This window comes from Protopterus annectens, chromosome 1.part0 (genome assembly GCF_019279795.1).
Source record: "Protopterus annectens isolate FY-2018-M chromosome 1.part0, PAN1.0, whole genome shotgun sequence".
In the NCBI taxonomy this organism is placed as follows: Eukaryota; Metazoa; Chordata; order Ceratodontiformes; family Protopteridae; genus Protopterus; species Protopterus annectens.
In genome coordinates, this window is record NC_056725.1 from 86,497,552 (window position 1) to 86,521,693 (window position 24,142).

A 24,142-nucleotide genomic window follows, 5' to 3' on the forward strand; every position below is an offset into this window, starting at 1 on the left:
CCCTGAAAAGAGGTTAATAGTGTAATGGGACTAACCCAGTCAACAAAGGATAAATAAATAAATAAATCAACTTCATATGGTCAATCCCATAAAATTTAACATTCTGAAAGATCGAACATTAAACAAAAACTGCAAACTGTTGTTTTTTTTGGGGGGGAAGGAAGCCCTTCTCCATTCTCTGTACACCCTGCTAATTATACACACACACTAATATATATATATATATATATATATATATATATATATATATATATATATATATATATATATATATATATATATATATATATATATATATATATATATATATATATATATACACAAACATATATGTATACCACCTCTGAGATTACACTACCATGGGGAAGAGGGTAAATTCCCCAATCCCTCCCCACTGTACCACAGTATTAGGGAACCCGCTGTGTGTGTGTGTGTGTGTGTGTGTGTGTGTGTGTGTGTGTATATATATATATATATATATATGTGTGTGTCTGTGAGTATATATATATATATATATATATATATATATATATATATATATATATATATATATATATATATTATAAAATGTATTTATTTATTTGCAGTTTGTTAACCCGGGAAATTCCATTGGGCGAAAGTGAACACTTTTTCAATGGAGGCCTGGGGAGAAAATCTCCATGTGAATACCTGCAGTCGAAATACATACACATACAGTCAAAATATATTTCCATACAGTGAAATTGCAAGTATAAAACAATATTATGAGACATAGGATTAAAAAATTGAGAAAGGGTAAATGAAATACAGGGTCTTTAGCATTGATAAGATTTTGTGTACAATTCTGTAATAATAGATGTGAATGTGTAATAGTTTAGTCTATCTACAGTAGGAGGTGGGGGGACAGAGTATGAAGAGAAGGGGAGGATCGATAGGTTAGTGTTTGGTAGGGTGCAGATCGGTATGGCTGGTGGAAGGAGAGGTGGAAGGTGGAGGCAGAGGTGCAGTTTAGAGCTTAGGAAGGGTGGGAACAGATGCATTTCCGATTGGAAGAGTGATAAGAATGAAATAAGGTTTCAAAGGTAGTGGGGTTCTGAGAGGTACGAATATGGGGAGGGAGTGAATTCCATTTGCGTGCAAGGGAGAACGACAGAAGGAGTTGACCAGGAGTGCGGAGGGGCTTGTATACTTTGAGTAGGTATTTTGTTAGACCTAAGGGAGTGGTCAGGGAGATGCATGGTGGAAGGTAGAAGAGAGGGAGGATGAGTCTGAGGGCTTAAAAATGAGTTTACGGGTAGTAGAAAGTTGGATAGAAGATAGATCATTGGGGAGCTAAAGCCATTTTAAGGAGTGTAGAAAGTTGCAGTGATGAGAGGAATGTTTAGAGCCTTTAGCAAACTTTGTAATTTTGTTATAGTAGGCTGCTAGTTTAGATGTGAGGGTGTCTTGGAGATTGGTAAGGATGGTGGCACCATACATGAGGGAGGGGAGAAGATAAGTTGTGGAGAGTGTCATTTTAGTGGAAGGGGTGAGAAAGCGAATATGATGTTAAAGCATACCAAGTTTTTGCTGGGTTTTCTTCATAGTAGTTTGAAGATGAATATCGAATTTAAGTTGATCATCAATAATGATACTTAGGAGCTTGGTATGGGGTACTACTATAATAGGTGTCCTATTTTGGCTTGTAATTAAGAAGATGTTATTGTGTATTTTAGAGTTTTTGGTGGGGGTGAAAATCATAAGTTTGGATGTGGAGGCATTTAGGGCAAGATTGCTGCTGAACATCCTCTGTGCTGAGGCCTCGGTGCTGGTGAAGGCTGCTTGAGTAGCTTGCAGGAGTGTAGGGAGAGATTTAGCTGAACAGATAATTGTGGAGTCATCTGCATCTTGGATGAGTTTAGTATTAGGGATGCAAAGATGGAAGTCATTTATGAAGATGTTGGAGTAAAGGGCCCGGTATTGAGCCTTGTGGGATACCTGTGCGAGTGTCTACAAAAGAGTAGGTACATTTATTCCATTTGATGGCCTGTTGTCTGTTTGAGAGGTAGTTAGAGACCAGTTTATGGTTGCCTGAGAGAAATTGAAATTTGAGAGTTTAGAAAGAAGTAAGCTGTGGGAAATAGTATCAAATGTCTTGGATAAGTCTAGAGCAGGGATGATGCAGTGTTACTGGAGTCCATTCATGGTTAATGTCAAGAAAAGATGAGGGAAGTGGTGGTACTATGGCCAGGTCTGACGTTGTGCTGTGTTAGGGTGAGGAGGTGATTGTCAAGAAGATAAGAGTTGGAGATGAATACATTTTTTCAAGAATTTTTGAGATGCGGGAGAGGATGGCTATGGGGCAGAAGTTAGAGATATCAGAATTATTGCTGCCTTTATGTAAGGGAATGATGAAGGTTTCTTCCAGAGAAGAGGCACATAGGGTTCTTTGATGGAGTGGTTTATTAAACTGCAGATGGGGAGAGCAATACAGTTAGCAGCTAATTAGAGAAAGTCTGAGGGTAAGTTATCTGAGGTGTTGGACAAGGTTTTAGTTTATAAAGAAGATTTTTTTATGGCATTGACAGAGAGAGCTTTAAGGGAGAAGGGAGGGGTGTGGTAAAGGTGGTGGAAGGCAAGGAGTCTGGGGGGGTGGTAGGAGAGGGTGGAGACTTTTTGGGGAATGACGTTGTTAGTCTTGCAGTTCAGTCTATGAAGAAGGAGTTAAATCTTGATGCTATGATATGGTCTGGGGCATTGGGGTCTGGGCAAGGGTTATCTTTTCTTCCAGGATTAAGGAGGGTGGAGACACTGCTCCAAAATTTTTGGGGGTTGATTTTATGGTCGTTTTGTAGCTTGGAGTAGTAAGTTTTATGGTCTGAGGCTATTTGTTTTTTTACTAAGTTGCAAAGCCGTTTATATTCGTTAAGGGAGTCTGTTGTTTTGAGTTTATGGTGGAGTTTCCATGAGTTCTCCTGGGCGTGCATGAATTTTATAGTATCATTAGTGAGCCATGGGGCTGTTTTAGATTTGACTCTCTTAGTCTTGGGAGGGGAACAGCTGTTGAGCAAATTTATAAAGGAGGAGTTGAAGTATGAGACGGCGTCATCAAGAGGAAGAGTTTTTAGATGGTTTCAGTTCATTTGTTTTAGATGGTTAGAGAAGGATTTGGGGTTGAAATTTGTGAGTGTACAGGTTGATATAAATATATATATATATATATATATATATATATATATATATATATATATATATATATATATGGAAATCCAGAAATGCACTTCAAGTTGTGTTGCATCGAATACATGATTTGAAAGCTTTTTTTTTTAATTGAAATTAAAATTAGCAAATCTGCAATATCAAGATACTCTTCCTTTTCTGTTATCCAGATGGCAAATGTGGTTTAACAGTCATCTTTTCAAAATATCAAATATCGAATACCATCTTTACCGTTTTCACATTTTGACAGCATAACGTTTTTATTTTCAACATTTTATTTTGACAAACAAATGTGTTTATATATTTTGATAGTAAATACCTATGTATATATATATATATATATATATATATATATGTATATATATATATATATATATATATATATGTATGTATACATACTTACACAGACACGTGCATGTGTGCACATACCTTTATATATTGATTGCACAATAAGTTTTTGAGGCCAAACATTCTAATGAAACATTAAGAGTACACAAAAGTATAATCAGATGTACTAGGACCCAAAACTGCACACTACCAGCCAACAAGCAAAGCCCAACTAAATTATACTCAGAGAACAAAAATGTTGTTAATAAAATAACTAAAACATTAAGTAAATGTAAGGAAAAATAATGCAAGGTAAAATATTCAAGCGACAGACATTTTAAACTTGTATAACATATACCAATGTCAAAAACATAAAAAAATACAGTGCTGTGACATAGTAAATAAACAAATATCAAATGTTTAGGAAGCTTACAACTGAAAATGTCCTAAGAAAATAATGCTTAAAAATTAACCAGTTAAAATGTGTAAAAAACTGCATTAAAACCAAATGTAATGTCCTAATTTAAAAATATTGAACAAATACAGCATTATAGCATGACTAACATACTGCATTCATAGGTGATTACTAGGCTAATGGTCTTAGGATGGAGGCCTTTTTAAGCTAGCCACATGTTTCCATTTGTAAATATTAAGATAAATTACCCCAGGGCATAAAGTTGAGTTTAGGCTACAAAGCATTTACATACTGCCTCTGTCCGGCAAGGGTATAGGGTATAGGTGCCAGACCAGGGATGAATTTCCAGTTCCTCATCCATTCTTCTAGGTTACGCCTAAACAGGGCGAGGGGCAAACTCTGCTTCACTTGACAGGAAAGTGTGTTCTAAGGTAGGCTTCATCTCTGAGGTGGATACTTTTCCTTTCAATATATTACATTTAAAAATTAAGTTTAGGTCCTTGGATTGCTTATTTCTAATGTGCAGCAAGTCTTTCAGTAGTAGATCAGATGATGCTTTCTAAGCCAGGAATTGTTCTCCTCTCAGTAGTCTATAAGAGGCCGAGTATAATAAGGTTTTGAGGTTCTGTGTATTTCATGTGATTTATGATTTGTATCCTTTTTGTAAGGAACCTCAGTGGATTACAATTGGTCAAAGATGCTACAATTTGACAGTCATATTTATTCATAAAATGCATACTGATGGAAAAACCCATTGTTCTACTAACTATTTTTAAATAAGTTAGAGCGATATTTAAAAACTGCCACAGATTGTGATCCTTTGATCCCTCAGAATGTTTGAGCAAATAAGCTGAGAGGTATGCAGCTTGCCTGGTGATAATTGCTATGTGCTTTACTGGTTTACAAAGCCAGTAAAAACCTTTGCACTTTCTGTACATTTTAGTTCATGGAGCAGGTAAAGTACCATGTATTAAAAAAGAATTATGATTGGATCACCAGTCCTAACCTTTTATTGCGCGTTCTTGATGTAGATGCTAAGATTTACCTCTTGGGCTTTGCTTTTGAGGCGAATTTCTTGGCATCCTTGCCTTGAACACATAATCAGCAGGTTATGATCAGGGGTCTCATCATAATCCTCTGAGTTACTTTTGCATGAAAATGTTTTTTTTTCCAATAATTGTATTATCTCTTGAGGGAATAATCTTAATATCTCACTGGATGATATTTAATCCCAAAGCTTTATTATTTTAAACACCCAGCTTGATCTTCTATTCCTAATACTAATATTGGTTTAATAGTCACTTATTACTAATTTATGCTTGATATTCTCTTTTTGGAAAGATTCAACAAACATTTCATCAAAATTATCTATATCTACCTTGTTAAATCTCTCATAATATTTTTAAACACTATAATAATTTTGTCAATATATGTACCTGGAGAACAGATGATGATAGTTTGAGCAACACATACTTTTGTATCTATCTGCTGATCAGTAAAGACCTTTTAGCATTTTAGAATAAGATTTAGTTACGTGTAATGCTGTAGCTCCTTTGTGTTAAAAATGTCTTTATTTCTTATTTGGTTCTTTTACCGAATCCACCTTTCTGAACTTGTAATTCAGCTGTTGTATTATGATCTTTTCCTTGCCCATCATTTTACTTTATTCTGGCCACACAGGTTTAGTTTCCCAAGTAGCTAAGTTTTCAAAGGGCTGCATAATGCCACTTATCTCTTCATTATCATTAATTAACACACATTATTTAATTCCACCAAAAATATCCTGAGGTTTTTTATAGTCAGTTGTGCAGGAATTCTTTGATAAAACATATGTCATTTTGACTGGATACAGGGAATGATATTGCCAATACATTTTTTCCATTTGTTGTTCGATTTATTGGAGGCATATGTTCTTTGTTTTCATTTCATACATCATTCCTATAGGAATGATGTATGAAATGAAAACAATCACATTGTGTATGCTCATTACAATATTTTCGGTTTTGAGCTTCATCCAGTTTCTGTATACTTATACTAATGATGGAATTCTAGTGTCTGTACTTGCGCCTGTATATTTGTATTCAAAAGAAGCTGCTTTCTGTAGCCAAGGAGTCATGGTTGGGTTCCTTCCATCTCTGTCTGGTGTGTCTCAGAGCAAACCACTTAACCAGACAGTATTCCTAGTTCCCACTGAAAAGGGGCATGTATCCAGTGGGCTTATCCAATCAAGCAATGGCTATAAAAATTACCTCCTAAAATCAAACTATCTTTCATATTTCTATGTATTTCCTTGCAGAATTTGCCTGAGTCCTAGTGCCCATGCATCTTTGTTTAAGTTCTAAGTCTGATTTTATATTGTAGCATTATCTTTGAAAACATAACTTTGGCATCTCTATGTGATGACACGATTTTAGGCTTAGTAGCTGCATTTTTCCAGAGCATAACCTATATCTTATCTTTCTTGAACAATAAATTTACAAACTTATTTATATTTAGTCTGTTTAACCTATGCACATCAGCTGTTTAACGATCTTTTATAGCCACCGATAAGAATACTATTTAAAGATATTGACAAACAAATTAGACATTGTTATAACTAAGTAAATATCTATCTCCTGTTTATATGAGGGTATTTTACTGGTAATACTATAAATTATGACTATATCTGAACAGGAAATTGATAAACATGCTTAATTTTGTCTGCATGCAAAATCAATGCAAGATATAATAATTTTAAGAACTATATAAACCTTGTTACTTTACCTTAACTTGGGAACTGTCATTCCTAACCTGAATAAGAAAATGTTTGCCTAAATATCCTATTTCTATTGCAGAAATGAAAAATGCGCAGAGTATATATATATATATATATATATATATATATATATATATATATATATATATATATATATAGGGTCTATATCAGAACATTAAAGTTTTAAAACTTTGAATGTTCTAATAGCAACTAGTTTTGAGCGAACACTGAAAATAGCGAAGCTGCAGAACACCAAATTCTTTGGCCGGTTCTGTGGCTTCACTATTTTCAGCTCTGTGGTGGAAATTTATGGGTCTGGTTCAGGTAAGTGTGCGACTGTGTGGTTGTTAGGATTAGGGCACGCGTTAGGTGAGTTAGGGTTAGGGCGCAGGTTAGGTGAATTAGGGTTAGGGGGGTTAAGTGGGTTAGGGCGCAGGTTAGGTGAGTGTGTGATAGTGATGAACCTTAGGGTTAGGGTTTGGGTTAAGGTAAGTGGATAGATAGTGTATGTATAGTTTAGTGTAGGGTTAGTTGTAGAATTTTAAGTGTATGTGTGTGTATTGATGTTTTTTAGGTGTGCTTGTGTTGTGTGTATGTGTTTCGGAATAGCAATTTTTTTCCCCAAGGAAAAAATTTGCTGTTCTGAATGTTCAATATTATGTGGTTTAGATATTTTAGGTTTGATGAAACAGTGTTCGCTATTTCATCTTTCGATAACGTGATATAAACTATATATATATATATATATATATATAAGAAAGACAACAGTACACCTACTTATTTCAACTGCTAATTGCTTTAACATTTCCTGTATGCTTAACATACCAGATCCCTGTAAATGTATATATGATGAGACTATTGGAAAAGCTCTCCCTGTATTGCACTTAATATCTACTAAGTACAAAAACAAATACAATTTTTTGATGGTGCTGTAAATCAAAGTTCAAACCAACAAACAAAAACATTAAAATTCGGGGAAAAGTAAACAAAAAAAAAATAGTTGTAAAAGTAGTAAAACACATCTGTTTCACTGCTTTTATGCAGTAATGTCCAGCAGACTTTTTCAGAATGAATAAATCATCACAAGATCTAACATAAATCACAATGTTGAATAAAAGATGGTTCATATATAAAAAAAAGACTGTAAATATAATACTATAATGTCACAAAATGTAATAAAAATGTCATTAAAAATATATTTGATGCCAACCAAATTGTTCATTAATTCTTTTTTCTCAACTTACCTCCATTTTAAAATACATTTGACATTTATGTGTTCATTTAATCTAGGTTTCTTGTCTGCCCCTAACCAGAGCTATCACAGTGAATCTTTATAGTAGACTTTTAAAATCCCCACCTCTACCGTCAAATGATAAATTATCTTAAACAAAAATTTAGGAATGTTTAAAAAGTGCAGTATTACTGCATTTAATAGACTATAAATATTCTTTCTCTCTTTTCCAATTTTCCTGTGGTTATGCATATATAAAATGCTGTACATTGGGAACATGGGGCTAAATACCCAGTTCAGCTTTGTTAAGGGCAGATCCTGCCTCTTAAACCTGGTTGATTTCTTTGAAACAGTCACCAAGGCCATTGACGAGGGGAAGGTGGTCCACACAGCCTACCTGGACCTCGCAAAAGCCTTCGATACAATACTCCACTCGGGCATTATAGATAAGCTCACCAGCTTAAATATAAACCCCTATGTCACTAGATGGATTGCAAACTGGCTCAAGGACAGAACCCACATGGTTAGAATTGCTGGAGCCATGTCAGACTCCAAACCAGTTACAAGTGGTGTCCCACAAGGCTCAGTCCTGGGACCTCTCTTGTTCAGTATATATTTCTTGGAGGTACAGGCCAACATGGAAGGACTGTGGCTGACCAAGTTCACAGATGACTGCAAACTGGGTGCTATAATAGACTCTCCAGCTGACACAAGCATCCTCCAAAAGGGCCTCATAGAAACAGACAACTGGTGCCAGAGCCATGGCCTCAAGCTAAATGCCAAAAGTGTATAGTCATCCCTTTGGCAAAACAAAGTGCCACAAATTACCACATAGGTGGTAATCCATTAAGTACAGAAGAAGTAATTAGGGACCTGGGGACCCAAGTTGATAGCAATCTCTCATTTGACAACCATGTGGTCAAAGTGGTTAGAAAAAATTTTATATAGCCCACCTAATCATGAAGGGATTCACATCTAGATCAGGGGATGTCATCGTGCCTCTTTACTCATCCCTCATCAGGCCCATAATTGAGTACAATGCCCCTTTTGGGATGTACCTTACCAGACACCTGCAGCAACTGGAAAGACCCCAAAAGTACCTCACCAAGAGGGATCAAAGGGCTCAAACAGATGCCATATGCTGCCCGGTTAAAAAAACTCCAGCTCTACTCAGTAGCATACTGCCTGTTCAGAGGCGATCTGTGCCTGACGTATAAAGCCATGTCCAACCCGGAATTAATGGACATGCTGCACCTCAGAAAATCCAAATCCCATTGAGCTACGCGCTCGAGAGACTTGAACCTCAGCACTGAAATAAATAGGACATGCTGGAGGGACAGATTCATAACCCAGAGGCTCCCTTCACTCTGGAATAAAATCCCAGTCCAGGTTAGGCAGAGTCCCTCACTGACTCTCTTCAAGAGGAATCTTGATGAGTGGATGGGAGATCGTAGGTTTACCCCGGGTATCACTTCTGTGTCACTGTTAGACAGAGGCACAGTATACTAACCTCAAAAAAGGGCATAGCAAAATAAATTCAAAATGGGTGGCGAAAGCCAAACACATTCTGGCTAGGCTTATAAATGCCCTAGGGCAGATAGCGTAGTATGAACCTATATTAAACAACACCCATTTATTGACAGTCTTACCTGCATTTGGTCCTGTATACTTTTTCCCAAATATTCCAAGTACACATTGGGTCCATCTAAAATGTGCTGACAAACCCGACAATAAAGTGGTACGAAATGCATTTCACAACTTGAGTGAAATGGCCACAGATGTATAGGAGCTGGAAATGAGTGAAAGGGAATAACGGTACAGTAGGTGAACTAAGTCACTGGGCCCAAAAGAAATTGTGATGTTTAAGTGGTGCAGTGAAATACTACAACTATGGAATGAGTTGTAGGGAATGAGTCAATGCATTACACAACAGAAGGGGCAATCCTAAAAGCATCTGCTGCTGACTACTCAGTCTGTTTTGAATGAACTAAACAAAGCACTGGGCCAGAGTCCTGCAGGTGGTTTGATTTGGATGATAAAGCAAATAGACTCTTGAACTGAAGGTCCATGAGTCTAGTCCCTTGGCACTAAAAAGTAGAGAATTAAGTTATAATGAGCTGCCAGTACACAGCAACTTACTAATCTAACAATGTTATAAAAATTAAAACAGTTTATTGAACAGGAAAGTACTTGTCTAAGATTATCCACAATGTACATCAAGAACTGACTAACAAGTGGAACTTTAAACAGGATTCAAGTCACTATATCTCAAGTGCAACACGGTAAAGAAGAACTGACATAAGAGATACATAACCTTGAAAGTGGTGCATGTAAACTTGTCAAGCAACATTAAGCCCTGCTCACTGATTTCTGACTTTACAGGACATTATATGGATGAGTATATAAGTGATGATGCAACATACATGGATAGTATTCACTCATAAATTATCTTTGCCAAAGCCACACTGGTTTCCTAAATTAGACCTCCCCAGAAATGGTCTACTAGCAAGCATAATCCCTGTCGAAGGAAAAACTTCAAAGACCAATACACGTAAGGTTCAGGTTAAGGCACTTTAATTCTTGCGGCAAGGAGACAAAAACATGCATGCAAAAATACAGAGTTTGTCTAATCAGAATCAGGAAGTGAAGCCATTCTTATACTATTCTTACAAGACATTGCCTACTGAAGCTGACGTAGTAAATCACAAGTTTACAATATTGTTTTTCACAGCAGATGTTGCTCATGATTTTCTGCTGACATGACATAACATTTCTAGATTCATGAGAAAACTTTGGAAAAATAACATGGCCTTGGAGACCAGCAGCTAGTTGCAATTATTTCTACAGTGCTGTTACATTTCAAGGTACTCTACTCATTCAAGCACAAAGCAATCACAGATTATAGTTCATGTTCTTCAAGTGGTCTTTGTTCTACTTTATCTATCCTTCCTGCAGCTGTATATGTTCTCATAAAACAGACAGGGCTAATTGTCTAAGTTTAATAACATTATAGAAAGCAGTATTGTTCTATTCTTTATTTTCCTAACCAAGCAGAAAACCATCTGCTTCTCAGTACATTTCCTAAGACATAAACAAGATTTTAGCTGCACTGACAAAATACAAGGTCAGAAAGCATTTGCCATTAATATGGATTTGTTCAGCATAAAGCAGAATAAATGTATTATCCCTTTTGGGCTTCTAAAAAGGCACTAATGAACATATATTAATACATATCTTTCTAACATTTCCCCCCTATTAGTACTTTTATTCTACTTTCAAAAGCATAAACGATTTGTTTCTTTTCATAACCTCTTCCATTTTGGATTTGCAGTTAAGAAAGTCATTCAGTTTAACTTATGAAAGCATCTTAGTCTTCAATAGTTCATCAAGCTCAGTACCTTGATATAAGGGTTCAGAAACCGACAAATCTATAAAATCTTTGATCAATCTTTTCATGCAGGGGATGCCACAACAAACACATACTCCCAACTGGAGCATTCCTACACAAATAGCAATCAAGATGTTCATTAGGATGGAACCCCACCCCCCCAAACCATTTCTGTAAAAAGTCCATCAGTGGGTTTGGGCCTGGTTTGGTCATGGTCGACACTTGCTGAATCACCTCAAGGTGGTTGTCTATCTCATGCTGGTTGTCAGGAATATACGAACAGCATTCTTCTTGGATTAAAGCACACGTACCACCTCTCGCCGCTAGGGTGAAGTCAAGAGCCATACGGTTTTGAAGCACCACAGTTCTCATGACATTCAGTTCATCAGTCACTAATTCGAGAGCAGAAAATGTTGCATTGCTCATTACTTTGAGGAGTTTAGACAGTTTTCTCAGCTCCCAAATCGATTTCACTGCTCCATATGCTGGTAATATGCCTGCCCACGATATGATAGTGTCACTCAAGTCCATATGTGTTAGTTTATCACCCATGGAATGATGGTTTCTCCAGCCCGCCTCGATCTGTTCCACTGGATTCTCAGGTTTCCTGACAGCTTTCTTGGTGACCTCTCGTGCATTTCAAATTTTACCTCGAGGCAAAACTGCAGTGTGCCGTATGGCTGGAACCAGGTAACCCAAAAAACAACTGCCGGACCAATTCTCAGGTATCCATTTATAGGCCTTTTTGCCACATACAAAATAACAATCTTCCACCTTAGTAGTAACCTTACTATTAACATATGCTTGCCCTGCATGAAACATTTTCTTGTTTATTATAGACAGTTGCTTAAAAAGAACAGTATTATGTTGTACTTCATTAATTGTTCTGTGCATTGATTTAAGAAACGAGTCATAGTCTGTATCACAAATAGAACCTGCATTATTAGCTTTAGTGTAACATTTGTAAGGAACAGTCATATTGCAATTACTCCAACCCACCTGGACAGTATCATTTTTATAAAAACATACAATTCCCTTTTGTGTAACAGCCTGGTGCAATGCTGTTTTATCTTGTGATTTAACAGTCGTAGTACATAAACCAAGTTTTCCCAGGTCTCATTGACCCCTAGAGGGACTGCATTCATTAATAATCCCCCGTATGCTGTTGGTATAGCTGTACAAACCCAACAATTTGAAACATTAAAAGTCTCAGCATACACATGTTTGATCACTTGGTAAGTGTTAAAGTTTGGATGCCAGTCTCTGAGTAACGCATCGCGTTTATTCAGTTTAGCTTGTGTAGCTGGAAAAAGGAAAGGCCACAACAAAAAGATTAATGTCACCAGTATAGCCAACAGGATAATCATGCAATTTTTTTTGTGACTGTTCTGCATTCCTGTATGCTCTGGAGTTTGTCATTTTTACTCTTGTGGTGTAACAGTAACAAGATTTTTGTCTAGTTCAAAGTTTTTAACCAGTTTACAGTGTGTCAGATGAATCCTGGATGCTTGCTCTGCGATCTTGACTGCAGTGGGTGTTGACAGCAGCACTTGGTATGGCCCTTCCCACTTCGGTGACGTCCAGTTTTTCTTCTTGACGACTTTCACCCAGACCCACGTGCCTGAGACTACTGCTGCTTCCGATGGTCTGGTTTGTTCCTTATCTGAAACAGAATTAAACTGCAGAAGGTGTTTGGAATTCAACATTCTCCTCATATACTCAGCAAGTGTACAGTCGGCTTCCTGATCTGCGGGCATGAGAGGTTTCCACTGAGGTATATAATATGCCCTCCCAAATAACTTCTCAAAAGGAGTCAATCCCTTTGCATTCGGAACAGTTCTCATGCTCAACATTGCCAGGGGCAGACAATACACCCAATTTCTATGTGTTTGCTCAATGAGCTTCCTTAATTTGTTTTTTAACGTCCCATTGTACCTCTCTACCAATCCTGCAGGTTGTGGGTGATATGCACAATGATTTTCAAAGAAATTCCGAAAAACTTGCTCAGTTGTTGTATGGTTTGGTTCACAAAATATGCGCCATTGTCACTGTAGATCTTTTCCGGTATGCCAAATCTAGGAATAATTTCTTTAACAAGGATTTCCGCAACAGTAGCTGCATCTGGATTTTTAGTCGGAAAAGCTTCCACCCATTTGGAAAACATATCTACAATGACAAGACAATACTTCTTATTTTCGCATTTGTTCAGTTCTATGAAATCCATACAGATAGTATGTAATGGATATGGTGGTGCAGGGAAACTCCCCTGCTTGGGCTTTAATGCCCCTTGTGCATGATGTTTATTACAAACGTGACATGACAAACAAAAATTTTTAGTATAGTTTATGAATCCATATGTTGTGAATACTCGGTTCACTAACTGTACCATCCCCCCTGTTGAGACATGGCATTGCCCATGGCTCAACAAAGCTGCATATCTAAACAAGTTAGATGGCAATATCAGTTTTCCCTCTTTGGAGATGTACAGCCCTTCTTTGAGAATTGCTCCTCGTTTTATCCATTTTTATTTTTCAACCTGCGTAGTAAGTGTCTGCATTGTTTTCAACATTTCTAAGTCTAAAATCTCAGAAGGTTGTAATTCCTCATTCAAAAGAAATGCTTCTGAAGCTGCCTGCTTTGCAGCTGTATCAGCCTTTGCATTCCCTTTTGAAATTCTAATCTGTTGCTTGGTATGAGCTATGCATTTACAAATAGCTACTTTCTGAGGTAACTGAATAGATTCTAAAAGATCTAAAATAAACTGCGCATGATTGATCGATTTGCCAGTAGATGTTATCATTCCTTGATTTTTCCACTGTTGCGCAAAAACATGTACAGTAGAGAAAGCGTACTGGCTATCAGTAAAAATGTTCACACATTTACCCTTTGCTAAGGTACATGCCCGTGTCAAGGCAATCAGTTCTGCTGCCTGTGCAGATAAATTGTGTGGTAAAGATTTTGCTTCTATAATCTCAGTATCAGAAACTACTGCATATCCTACTAGGTTCTGTCCTGTGGGACCCCTTTTGCATGAGCCGTCCACGTAATATGTCACCTTGGCATCATCCAAGGGAACATCCGTAAGATATTTTCTAGGCAGTGTCTTTTGCTCAATCTCCTGCAGGCAGCTGTGCGGTGTGCCATCTGCAGGAGTTGGAAGCAAGGTAGACGGATTCAAAGTTGTACATTGTTCAATTGTCATATGAGGTTGGCTCAGCAATATAGTCATACAGGAAAGATGCCTAGCAGGAGAAAGATATGCTACTTTTTCTTGCAGTAAAATAATCATGACTGCATGAGGCACTCTCAATGTGAGAGGGTGGAACAACACAACTGAGGCCGAAGCCTGTACTGCCATTGCAGCTGCAACTACTGCTTGTACACAGTGGGGCAATGACCGCGCCACCGGGTCCAGTTGTGATGAATAGTAAGCAATGGGGCATTGTTTGTCCCCATGCTGTTGCGTTAGCACTGATGTCATATAACCTTGCTTACAATCTACAGTTTGGAAAAAACGTTTATGATAGTTTGGTAATCCTAAGACTAGTGAGGATGCAATCAACTGTTTCAATTTGCAGAAAGCAGATTCTGCTTCTGGCGTCCATTGTAATAAATCCTGTGCTGCCATAGACTTCTTGTATATCAAGTTGGTCAGCGGTGCAGATTCCAAAGCATAGTTTGGGATCCAGCTCTGACAAAAGTTGGTCGTACCCAGGAAGGACATCATTTCCTTCTTGGTACTGGGTTTCGGTGCTTGTAAAATCACTATTTTTCTGTCCTCATCTAATGTTCTGCCCTCTTTGGATATTGCATATCCTAGATATCTAACTTGCTTTTTCCAAAGCTGCAATCTGTTTTTATTTACTTTATGTCCCTGAATAGCTAAAAATTGTAACAGTGCTACAGTATCTTCCTTACAATCTTGCTGGGTGGGGGCTGCCAGCAGAATGTCATCAACATAAAGTAAAATCTGACTGCCTCTCGGTGGGGTAAATCCTGCCAAGTTGCTTGCCATTTCTTGTGAGAATATTGTTGGGCTTTCACATTATCCCTGTGGTAGTTGTGTGTATGTATACCTTTTCCCCTGAAATGTGAATGCACACCAATGTTGGCTGTCAGGGTGTATCGGTATCGAAAAGAATGCATTGCTGATATCTACCACAGAAAAATATTTCTGCTGAGGTTTCAAATCATTCAACAGGGTGTGTGGATCTGGCACCGTAGGTGCCCTTGGTATTACTGCATCATTCACAGCTTGTAAGTCTTGGACCATGCACCATTCTCCATTTGCTTTTCTAACAGGAAATAAAGGTGTGTTACATGGTGAATCAGATGATTCCACCAGTACTCCTTCCTTAAGTAAAGCTGCTATAATAGGTTTGATTCCTACCTCTGCATCTTTTCTCAAGGGATACTGTCTCTTTAGTGGTCTAAATGCTGACTTTGGCATAATAGTAACTGGTCCCGCTGTACAAATAAGTCCTACATCTGATTTGCCTGTTGACCAGAGAGTTTCTGGTATGCCTTGTAAGGCATCTTCTTCCTCTTCTGATAAGAGTGCTACTCAGCTGTCCTCTCTTGACTGCAAGGGTACAGCTGGGTGTGTCTGTGTTATCCAATTTAACTTCTGCTTTTGTACTGCCTGTTCTGACAGTTCTAACTCTGTCTGTTTTTCCCACCTCGTGACTTTTTCTCCTAGGTCTGCCCATTTCACATTTTTGTCCTTGGTTAAGCTTACATGTAGTAATTGATTAGATTTATAAAGTGCAAAGAACTCCTGGGGTAATGAACAGCTAACTACACTGTTCCCTTCCATATCCCAGTACAGATTACGCAACACTAATCTGTTTGCACGGTTTCTAAACAACTCTTGTTCATATTCCTTGTCAGGTCCTGGTGTGTTATAATAATATAGAGTACAGTGCAACAATTGTTGTTTGTCAGTGTCAAGGGAGGGGAACTTGCTGATGGCTACGTTCATCAGCTCTTAGGTTACTGCCCCTGGACCAGTCATAACTAAGTCCTGGCTGTACCAATAAAATGTTTCACCTTCTGATCGCACTGCAAACGTATCAATTTGTCGCTGTGCTTCCATACCCTGCATAGTTGGAACTACTGCTATGCCGAATAGCTGCATAAGGTCTCTGCCCAAAAGGTTTACTGGGCATTTTGCAGAAACAACAATTTTGCTTTTCTGGGTTAACCCTGAAACAGGATCAGTTATCGCAACGTTATGGGAGAGGGGCTCCCGATACAGCTGTCCATTAGCTGCTTTCACTAATATGTAATCCGATGGCTCTGAATTCTCTGGTACTTTGGAGGGGTGCATCAGGGTCCATGAGGCCCCCGAGTCACACAAAAATGTGACTTCCCTCCCCTCTACCAGGAGTGTAACTTCTGGTTTCGTGTCTGCTAAATAGAGCTCCAAGCTCAATAAAGCTAAGTGTAAAATTTCATTTTCTTCACTATCTGTGGCTTCATGCACTTCCTCTATTTCTTCTGTCACATCCTCTACTCCCTCTATCACATTTGCATTTGTCTTTTCTTGGCTGTTCTCTTCTAGTGATTCCTGGCTGTCGTATAGTCAGTCCTCACCCTCCTTATCTTCTGTAGTTGCCTTCTTGTTTTTCTTGCAATCCCTTGCCAGGTGTCCCTTCTTACAGGCACTCCCCCCCCCTTTTCTTTCGCCCTTCAAAGTCCTCTGATCATTGATCAGATTGTTTGTTTCCCTGGGCATTTTTCTTGCCCTTTTTCCCCGGACTGTACTACATAAACTTCTGCTTCATCTTCTACAGAGAATACTTGGGCTTTCTTTTTCTTTTTACTGTTAAAATGCCTTTCGGCATGTCTAGCATATTCAAGTAGTGACTGTAGTCTACTTGTACGATGATCTACCATGTGCTTTGTAATAAAGCTGCTTATAGGCAAAATACTGCCTTTTAAAAATGCATTCTTTAACTGCTGCTCATACGGGGAATTGTGTTTGATCTTCAGGTACCTGCATTCCACAATGGTTATTAAAACACTCTAATAATCTAGCATAATATCTGTCAACAGTTTCACCTTCTTGTTGGTTGCATTGATTAATGCAAGTCCAGTCTGCCCTAGGTTTCCATTTCTCAGAGATTCGGTCTGTAAGACCTTTCACTCTGTTGTCTAGTTCTGCGCTACTGTGTGGGAGGGGTTTGTGTTCTGCGTCACAGGGATTCCAGTTGCCACTGATCATGTGCCAATCTGGTCCCACGATTTGTCTGACTACTTTTTCTACTTCCTGTCCGTTTAAGTTGTAACTTAACCTTATGCCTTGCAGGTCTTCTAAAATTTTTCTAAAATTAACTTTTGGAAGGGGAATTCCCTCAGTGGCTTTCCGGATATCTTCCGGTGTCCACGGTCTGTATACTAGGAGAGTTGGGTCCTGTCCTTCTCATCCTTCCTGAGGATTTGGTACTTCTATTAGTGGGCACATTTCTTCCTCCCTTAAAGATTGTGAATTTCTATTCATTTGATACAACTCAATGTCCCCTTTTGAGTTTCCTGCCCGTGTTCTAGACCTGGCCTCGACGGGATCTCTAACAAACGGTTTTGCTTTTGCAGGAATAGCTGGATATTGTGGGAGTGGACAAGCTTGTCTGCTCGCTTCGTATTCTGGTAAGGGAAGTGGAGGAGGCGGAGGGGCTGATGCTATTACTAAGTTATTATCCTCTTTATCTAAAAACATTGCTTTCGAATTATTACTGTTTTGTTCCCTACGGTTTGCTTCCTCAATCCACCTGTGTGCCTGAGGAATTCCTAATTGACATTGCTTTTTTACCCGACATCTGGAATCGGTTTTAAGCTGTTTGATAAGTTTAATAAGCGAGGATTTTTCTAATTTACCATCAAATTCATACTTATCCTGTGTTAGGGAATTAAATAGTGTGGGAAGAAATAGCCAGGAATTGTTATGGCTAGGCTTGTATAGGCCCTAGGGCTGATAGCCTAGTACCAACCTATGAACCTTATTAACCCATTTTGAGTAGTATTTAACATTATCGGCATGTTGTAATTGCATAAATTTCGCATCTTCAGTTAACGGTGGAGTTTGGGATCTTTTCGTGCACTTATTTCCCATTTGATTCTAACCTTTGACATGTTACGTAACCCTTCTTATTTTTACGTGGTACCACAATTTCTCTTTTTCACAGTCTATCTAGAATAACTGCCTTACCTATTCTGTTTCCCCGATCTATGACAAGACTGCAATCTTCCAGTCCCTGACTTGTACAAGACAAATCCCCTGACAGACAATGCAAATCAAGTCCCTGATCTAAAACAGAAAAAGGTAAATCTCACCTTACCTGAGCCTCCGTGATTGATCGTCTGGTTCGAGGTAAACCCACCCTTCAGTTGCAGATCAGAACAGTGGCTGGCCTCTTTTGGACGACAATTCAGTCGGAGGTCTTTTCAAATAAGAAGAACCAATGTGGTTTCTTCCCCATACGGTTTCAAGCCACCTGGCCTGACTGATCTGGTCAGAGTGGAGGTTTCCGGTCTGAAGGACCAATCTGTCGAAGGAAAAACTTCGAAGACCAATACACGTAAGGTTCAGGTTAAGGCACTTTAATTATTGCGGCAAGGAGACAAAAACATGCATGCAAAAATACAGAGTTTGTCTAATCAGAATCAGGAAGTGAAGCCATTCTTATACTATTATTACAAGACATTGCCTACTGAAGCTGACGTAGTAAATCACAAGTTTACAATATTGTTTTTCACAGCAGATGTTGCTCATGATTTTCTGCTGACATGACATAACATTTCTAGATTCATGAGAAAACTTTGGAAAAATAACATGGCCTTGGAGACCAGCAGCTAGTTGCAGTTATTTCTACAGTGCTGTGTTACATTTCAAGGTACTCTACTCATTCGAGCACAAAGCAATCACAGATTATAGTTCATGTTCTTCAAGCGGTCTTTGTTCTACTTTATCTATCCTTCCTGCAGCTGTATATGTTTTCATAACACAGACAGGGCTAATTGTCTAAGTTTAATAACATTATAGAAAGCAGTATTGTTCTATTCATTATTTTCCTAACCAAGCAGAAAACCATCTGCTTCTCAGTACATTTCCTAAGACATAAACAAGATTTTAGCTGCGCTGACAAAATACAAGGTCAGAAAGCATTTGCCATTAATATGGATTTGTTCAGCATAAAGCAGAATAAATGTATTAACCCTTTTGAGCTTCTAAAAAGGCACTAATGCACACATATTAATAAATTTTTTTCTAACAATCCCAGTATGCATAAATGCACTACTAAATTCGATTGTAGAGCCCATATTGTTTGATAATGTTAGACAAGAATAGTCTTTCTAATTATGAAAGCACTGTAGACTTCCCTAACTTTTTTACAGACTGCCTGCAGATGCCCTCTTGCCTTGTCATCACCACAGTCATAGTATGAGATCACTTAGCTGTCCAGGTTTGTCTACACTTGGCTGAACATAACTGAATAATCTAAACTCATCAGCTGTTCTTTTCCCTGGTCTTGCCCTCCCAAGTTCACTTCACTTACAAAATCTTTGCAATTGCAGTTTGCTTTTGTACGGACAGTGATTTATACTGTTCTGCAACTGTAGCGTGAATGCATATAATAATAATAATAATTGGGTATAGAGGTGATGCTACCCAAATGGGATTGCATTTTGCTTATCCAGTTGAAGCTTCAACTAGTTTGCAGAGTCATTAATATTAATAAATTGAGAAATTTTGCAATGGGAGTAAAAGTTCTCAATTCTTGGTAGTCATATTCCCCAAGAGCACTCTGAATTATCACCCAGCAAATTAACTGTTATGTATATATGCATACATACAACAATTTCACACTTAAATTTAAGCGTACACCTGTTACTTAAAGTCATAAAGCTGTAACATTTTTTTCTGTGTTGATCCATTACTTCCAGGTAACACTCAGATACCCCCTCCAGCAAATTAGGCCTATTCATTCCCTCTCACAATGAGATGGGGGGGGGAGAAGAGGCACCATCATTTTAGACACCCATTAGGGCTCTTCCTAAAAGCCCAACCATCCATCACTTGGCAGCTGATATGTATTTTGACCAAACAGAGTCAGATAAGCCCAGTCAGACAAAAGTAAAATAAAATAGAATAAATAAAAATGCACCTCCATTGTAGGAATCTAAACCATCTTAGAGGACTATTGCCAAAGCAGCCAAGCCATTGTCAAGTGCACTTGTATGGTTATAGTACTGCATGTCACACTCCTATCCTCCAGGGGTTTCTAGTGCTGCAGCATATTTGATGTACACCCTCCCCCCAGAATGGGTGAGTAAGCTGCTGATACCCACCCATACTTCCACCCCTGGCTTTTCCAGTAGTCAAGCCACTAATTACAATTCAGGTGATTGGATTGTTCTCCGAGCTGTCATCTTCTTCACTATAGTAACAGTCCAAGTAGAGTAGTTTTCGACTGTGTGATGATTAATTGGGCAGTTAAGTGTCCTGTATTTAAGTAACACTCAAATATAAAAATAAATGCTACAGAATTTCAAGAGAAAGCCAGTCAAAAATCCACCAGTTGACACATTATAAAAATGTTCATAATTTGTAAATGGGGTTTAAGTAGTGATAAAAAAATATACATCATAATTTCTGGGATCACTGTTTGTTTAAAAAGGAATCAGTACAAATTAGAACAAAATCTGCTATTAAAAAAGGATAATAGGGCATAGGAAATATTGCATGATAACTATAGAAATCGGAGGATGTTAGGATTGGAAAGAGATTTGATAAACAGTTCACAAAGATGTAATGGGATGGATGTATGTATAACTCCCACATATTCAACAAAGTTTAGACGAGTTAAGATTTTTGCTTGGAAGTGTTTGTATATATATTTTTATACCCCAAGCAGACTCCAAAGATTGTTTCTACAGATAGATTGTAAATGCTGGTGGTCTTTTGAGGAAGAAAAAAGTACTTGAGAACATATTTTCTAGAAGTGTAATGAGTTGGCAGACTTCAAAAATCCCCTACAGATTACTCTGTCAGGAATACTGGGTGAGCAAATGGGTGTCACTCCGGAATATTTTTTTTCTTTTTGAGATATGATGCAGAATCTGAATTACCTAGACAAGGCCTTGCTACATTTAATTCTGGTGTCTGCCAAAAAAGCAAGGACAAAGAATAAGATGTAATGGTTGATTGAGAATGACTGTATAGAAAATGTAATATTTGCAACTGAAAATATGTCAGTATGGTTTGTTTTCATTTATATACATGGATGATTGTCTACATCATAAGTGATAATTCAGTAGTGGTTCTGGTTTAAAAAAAAAAAAAAGAAATCCAAACATATGTACTTTTCACAGACATTCACCTAAAAGCTGTTCACACTTCCTTTAAAAATGGAGATTAAATAAAGTTGAGATAAAAGGTTAGTGTATTTTTTATTCCAGGGAACATTTTTATGAGCAAGTGCAGTTCCTATTTTGTGAGAAAATAAATCTTTTTTTAGAAATGCTAAGATCTTGAAAGTCTAAGTATGGACAGCTAAACGTTAATGCCCTAGGTGAGGAGTTTTTGTGGTTCCCTACTTCCAGCTGACCATCATCCCCCTTTGTCACCTATTGATCTATTCATTCCTCACATGACAACAGCACTTCATAACCCATTTGCTTCTTCCTTTTTAATTTCTCTGTCTTTTGGGTTACTAATATCATGTTGAGAATGGACTCCATCCCGAAGTCAGAATATGATTAAAGTTCATGAAATTTGTATTGTTTCAATCTTTGATTTCAGCCAGAAGTGCTCTTCACAGCACCCTCAATGTGCCTAGTATTGATTTCTTCTGTAGTTCATACAGAGTTGAATGTATTGGTAGCATATATATGTACAATTGTAAATTCCTTTTTGTATAAGACCCAGTGCTCCTACTACTATTGGAAGTGTTTGGATATCCTTCTACATTGCCCTTGTTTCTGCCTCCAAATCCTGGTATTTATTGACTTTGTCTCTGTATGTAAGACATTATAATCACTGGGTGTAGCATTTTCAATGATCAACGCTACTTTTGTCTTTTTTTAATGGACCACTATATCTCGTTTTCTTGCATCTTATTTTTGACGTGTTGGTAGTGGGTGATCCCATGTGATATAAACATCATCATTTTGTATAATGCTTTGTGGCTCATGCTTCCAATGTTTTTCACCTACTTCAATGTGATAATGTTTGCACAATCCCCAGCGTGACAGTCTTGCCATATTATAATGCCTTTCAGTATATAGTCTTTCTGCTATTAATATATCACAACCAGTAACAAGATTGTGTGACTGTTTCCAATTCTGTTTTCCAAAACCTACATTTGTCTGTTTCTCCCACATGTTCAATGGACTTTGTAAACCATCGTGTATGTAGTCTACTATCTTGGGCCACCAATATCAACTTTTGTCTTTTGGTTTAAATTCACCTCTCCTTAACTATTCCTGTTTTCGATCCTGATCAACATTGTTCCAGGAGTTTTCTATGCTTGCAAATATATTTATGCATTTTCCACATTTCTTGGCTTCTCATCTGATCCTTCACATTATATTCTTTCTTTTGTTTTTTTTTTGGCACATTCAGTTGCTGCCTCATTTTTATCTACTTCTGGTTTAGTTTCCATTTCTGTTTGACACCGATATGCTTCTGCTAAACTAAGCAGGGAAGTCATCTTAGATGTATTCTCCTCATGTTTTAAAACTTTTGCTACATTTGAGTCTTGTGAAGTCAGCAGATATGTATGTACGATTGCAGATCTATATATGTAATCAATTTGGAAGAGGCCCATCCCCCCTTTAGAATGGTGAATATATAGTCAAGGGTATACACTGATTTTTATAAAGCATTTGATAAGCAGGAAGCATCCTTCTTTTCCTATCCAACCAATCCAACACTTTTGTCAGGCCAGTTAATCACTCAAAAACTAAATTAGGACAGGAAGAGCAAATTGGTTTATAGCTTGGACTCTGTTCCTAGATGTCAGTGCTGTTTTCAGTATTAATTTTAGTCTTCTAAAATATTCCTTACTAAGTTTTATTCCATTTGTTCATGTTTTATTGTTGATCCGTCATCAATTCTCAAACATTTATACACCACCTCTTGCTCAAGTTCTTTTATTAATAAACACGGTAAAAAAATGCAAAATTCAAAAACACCACCAGGGAGCCAAGTTGAACAGTCTGCTGGAACTTTTAACTGGTGCTTCTGGTAACTCTGCCTTTTGCCTTCAAGGAATAATCTTTTAACACCAAAGCACAACTTTTTATACACATACCACCACTCAATTACACAATTTAAGTGTTAACATTTAACTTATTTGTGAAACACTTCCAAAATAAATGCTTATTAAATGCTTTTATTATTATGCCAATAAAGCATTTCAAAATGATAACTTATTAGTAGAAATTCAAGTTAACCTCCATATTTATCCCTACTGGTTGCATAGTCCTTTAGTTTAGAATAAACCTGGTTTCCAATTCTAATAACATCTGAATGACCCCCCCACCTCCTCCCCCTGACTATTCGTGGTTTAGCTAAAACGCTAAACAAGAAAATATCATCCAAGCCTTTATGGACATTGTGAAAATGCTGTGCTATGGGGCTGTCCAATTTAATGCTCCTGATGTTCCCAAGGTGTTTTAAAATGCGTATTTTTACTTTTCTTTTGGTTTGACCAATATACCACCTGGTAGGTTTATACCCACAACCAAGTATGTACACCACCCCACACGAATGACAACTGAATTTATCAAAAGAAAATAAAAATCATCCCATTTATCCTTGTGTCCAACAGGTTCTTGATCTTGCTA

At 37.7% G+C, this 24,142-nt stretch overlaps 1 protein-coding gene across 4 annotated transcripts in view; it reads left to right on the forward strand.

The window, feature by feature from the left end:
• EML2 (EMAP like 2) overlaps positions 1 to 24,142 on the forward strand; it is a 1,798,491-nt gene that overhangs the window by 1,700,403 nt on the left and 73,946 nt on the right. The window lies entirely within an intron of this gene.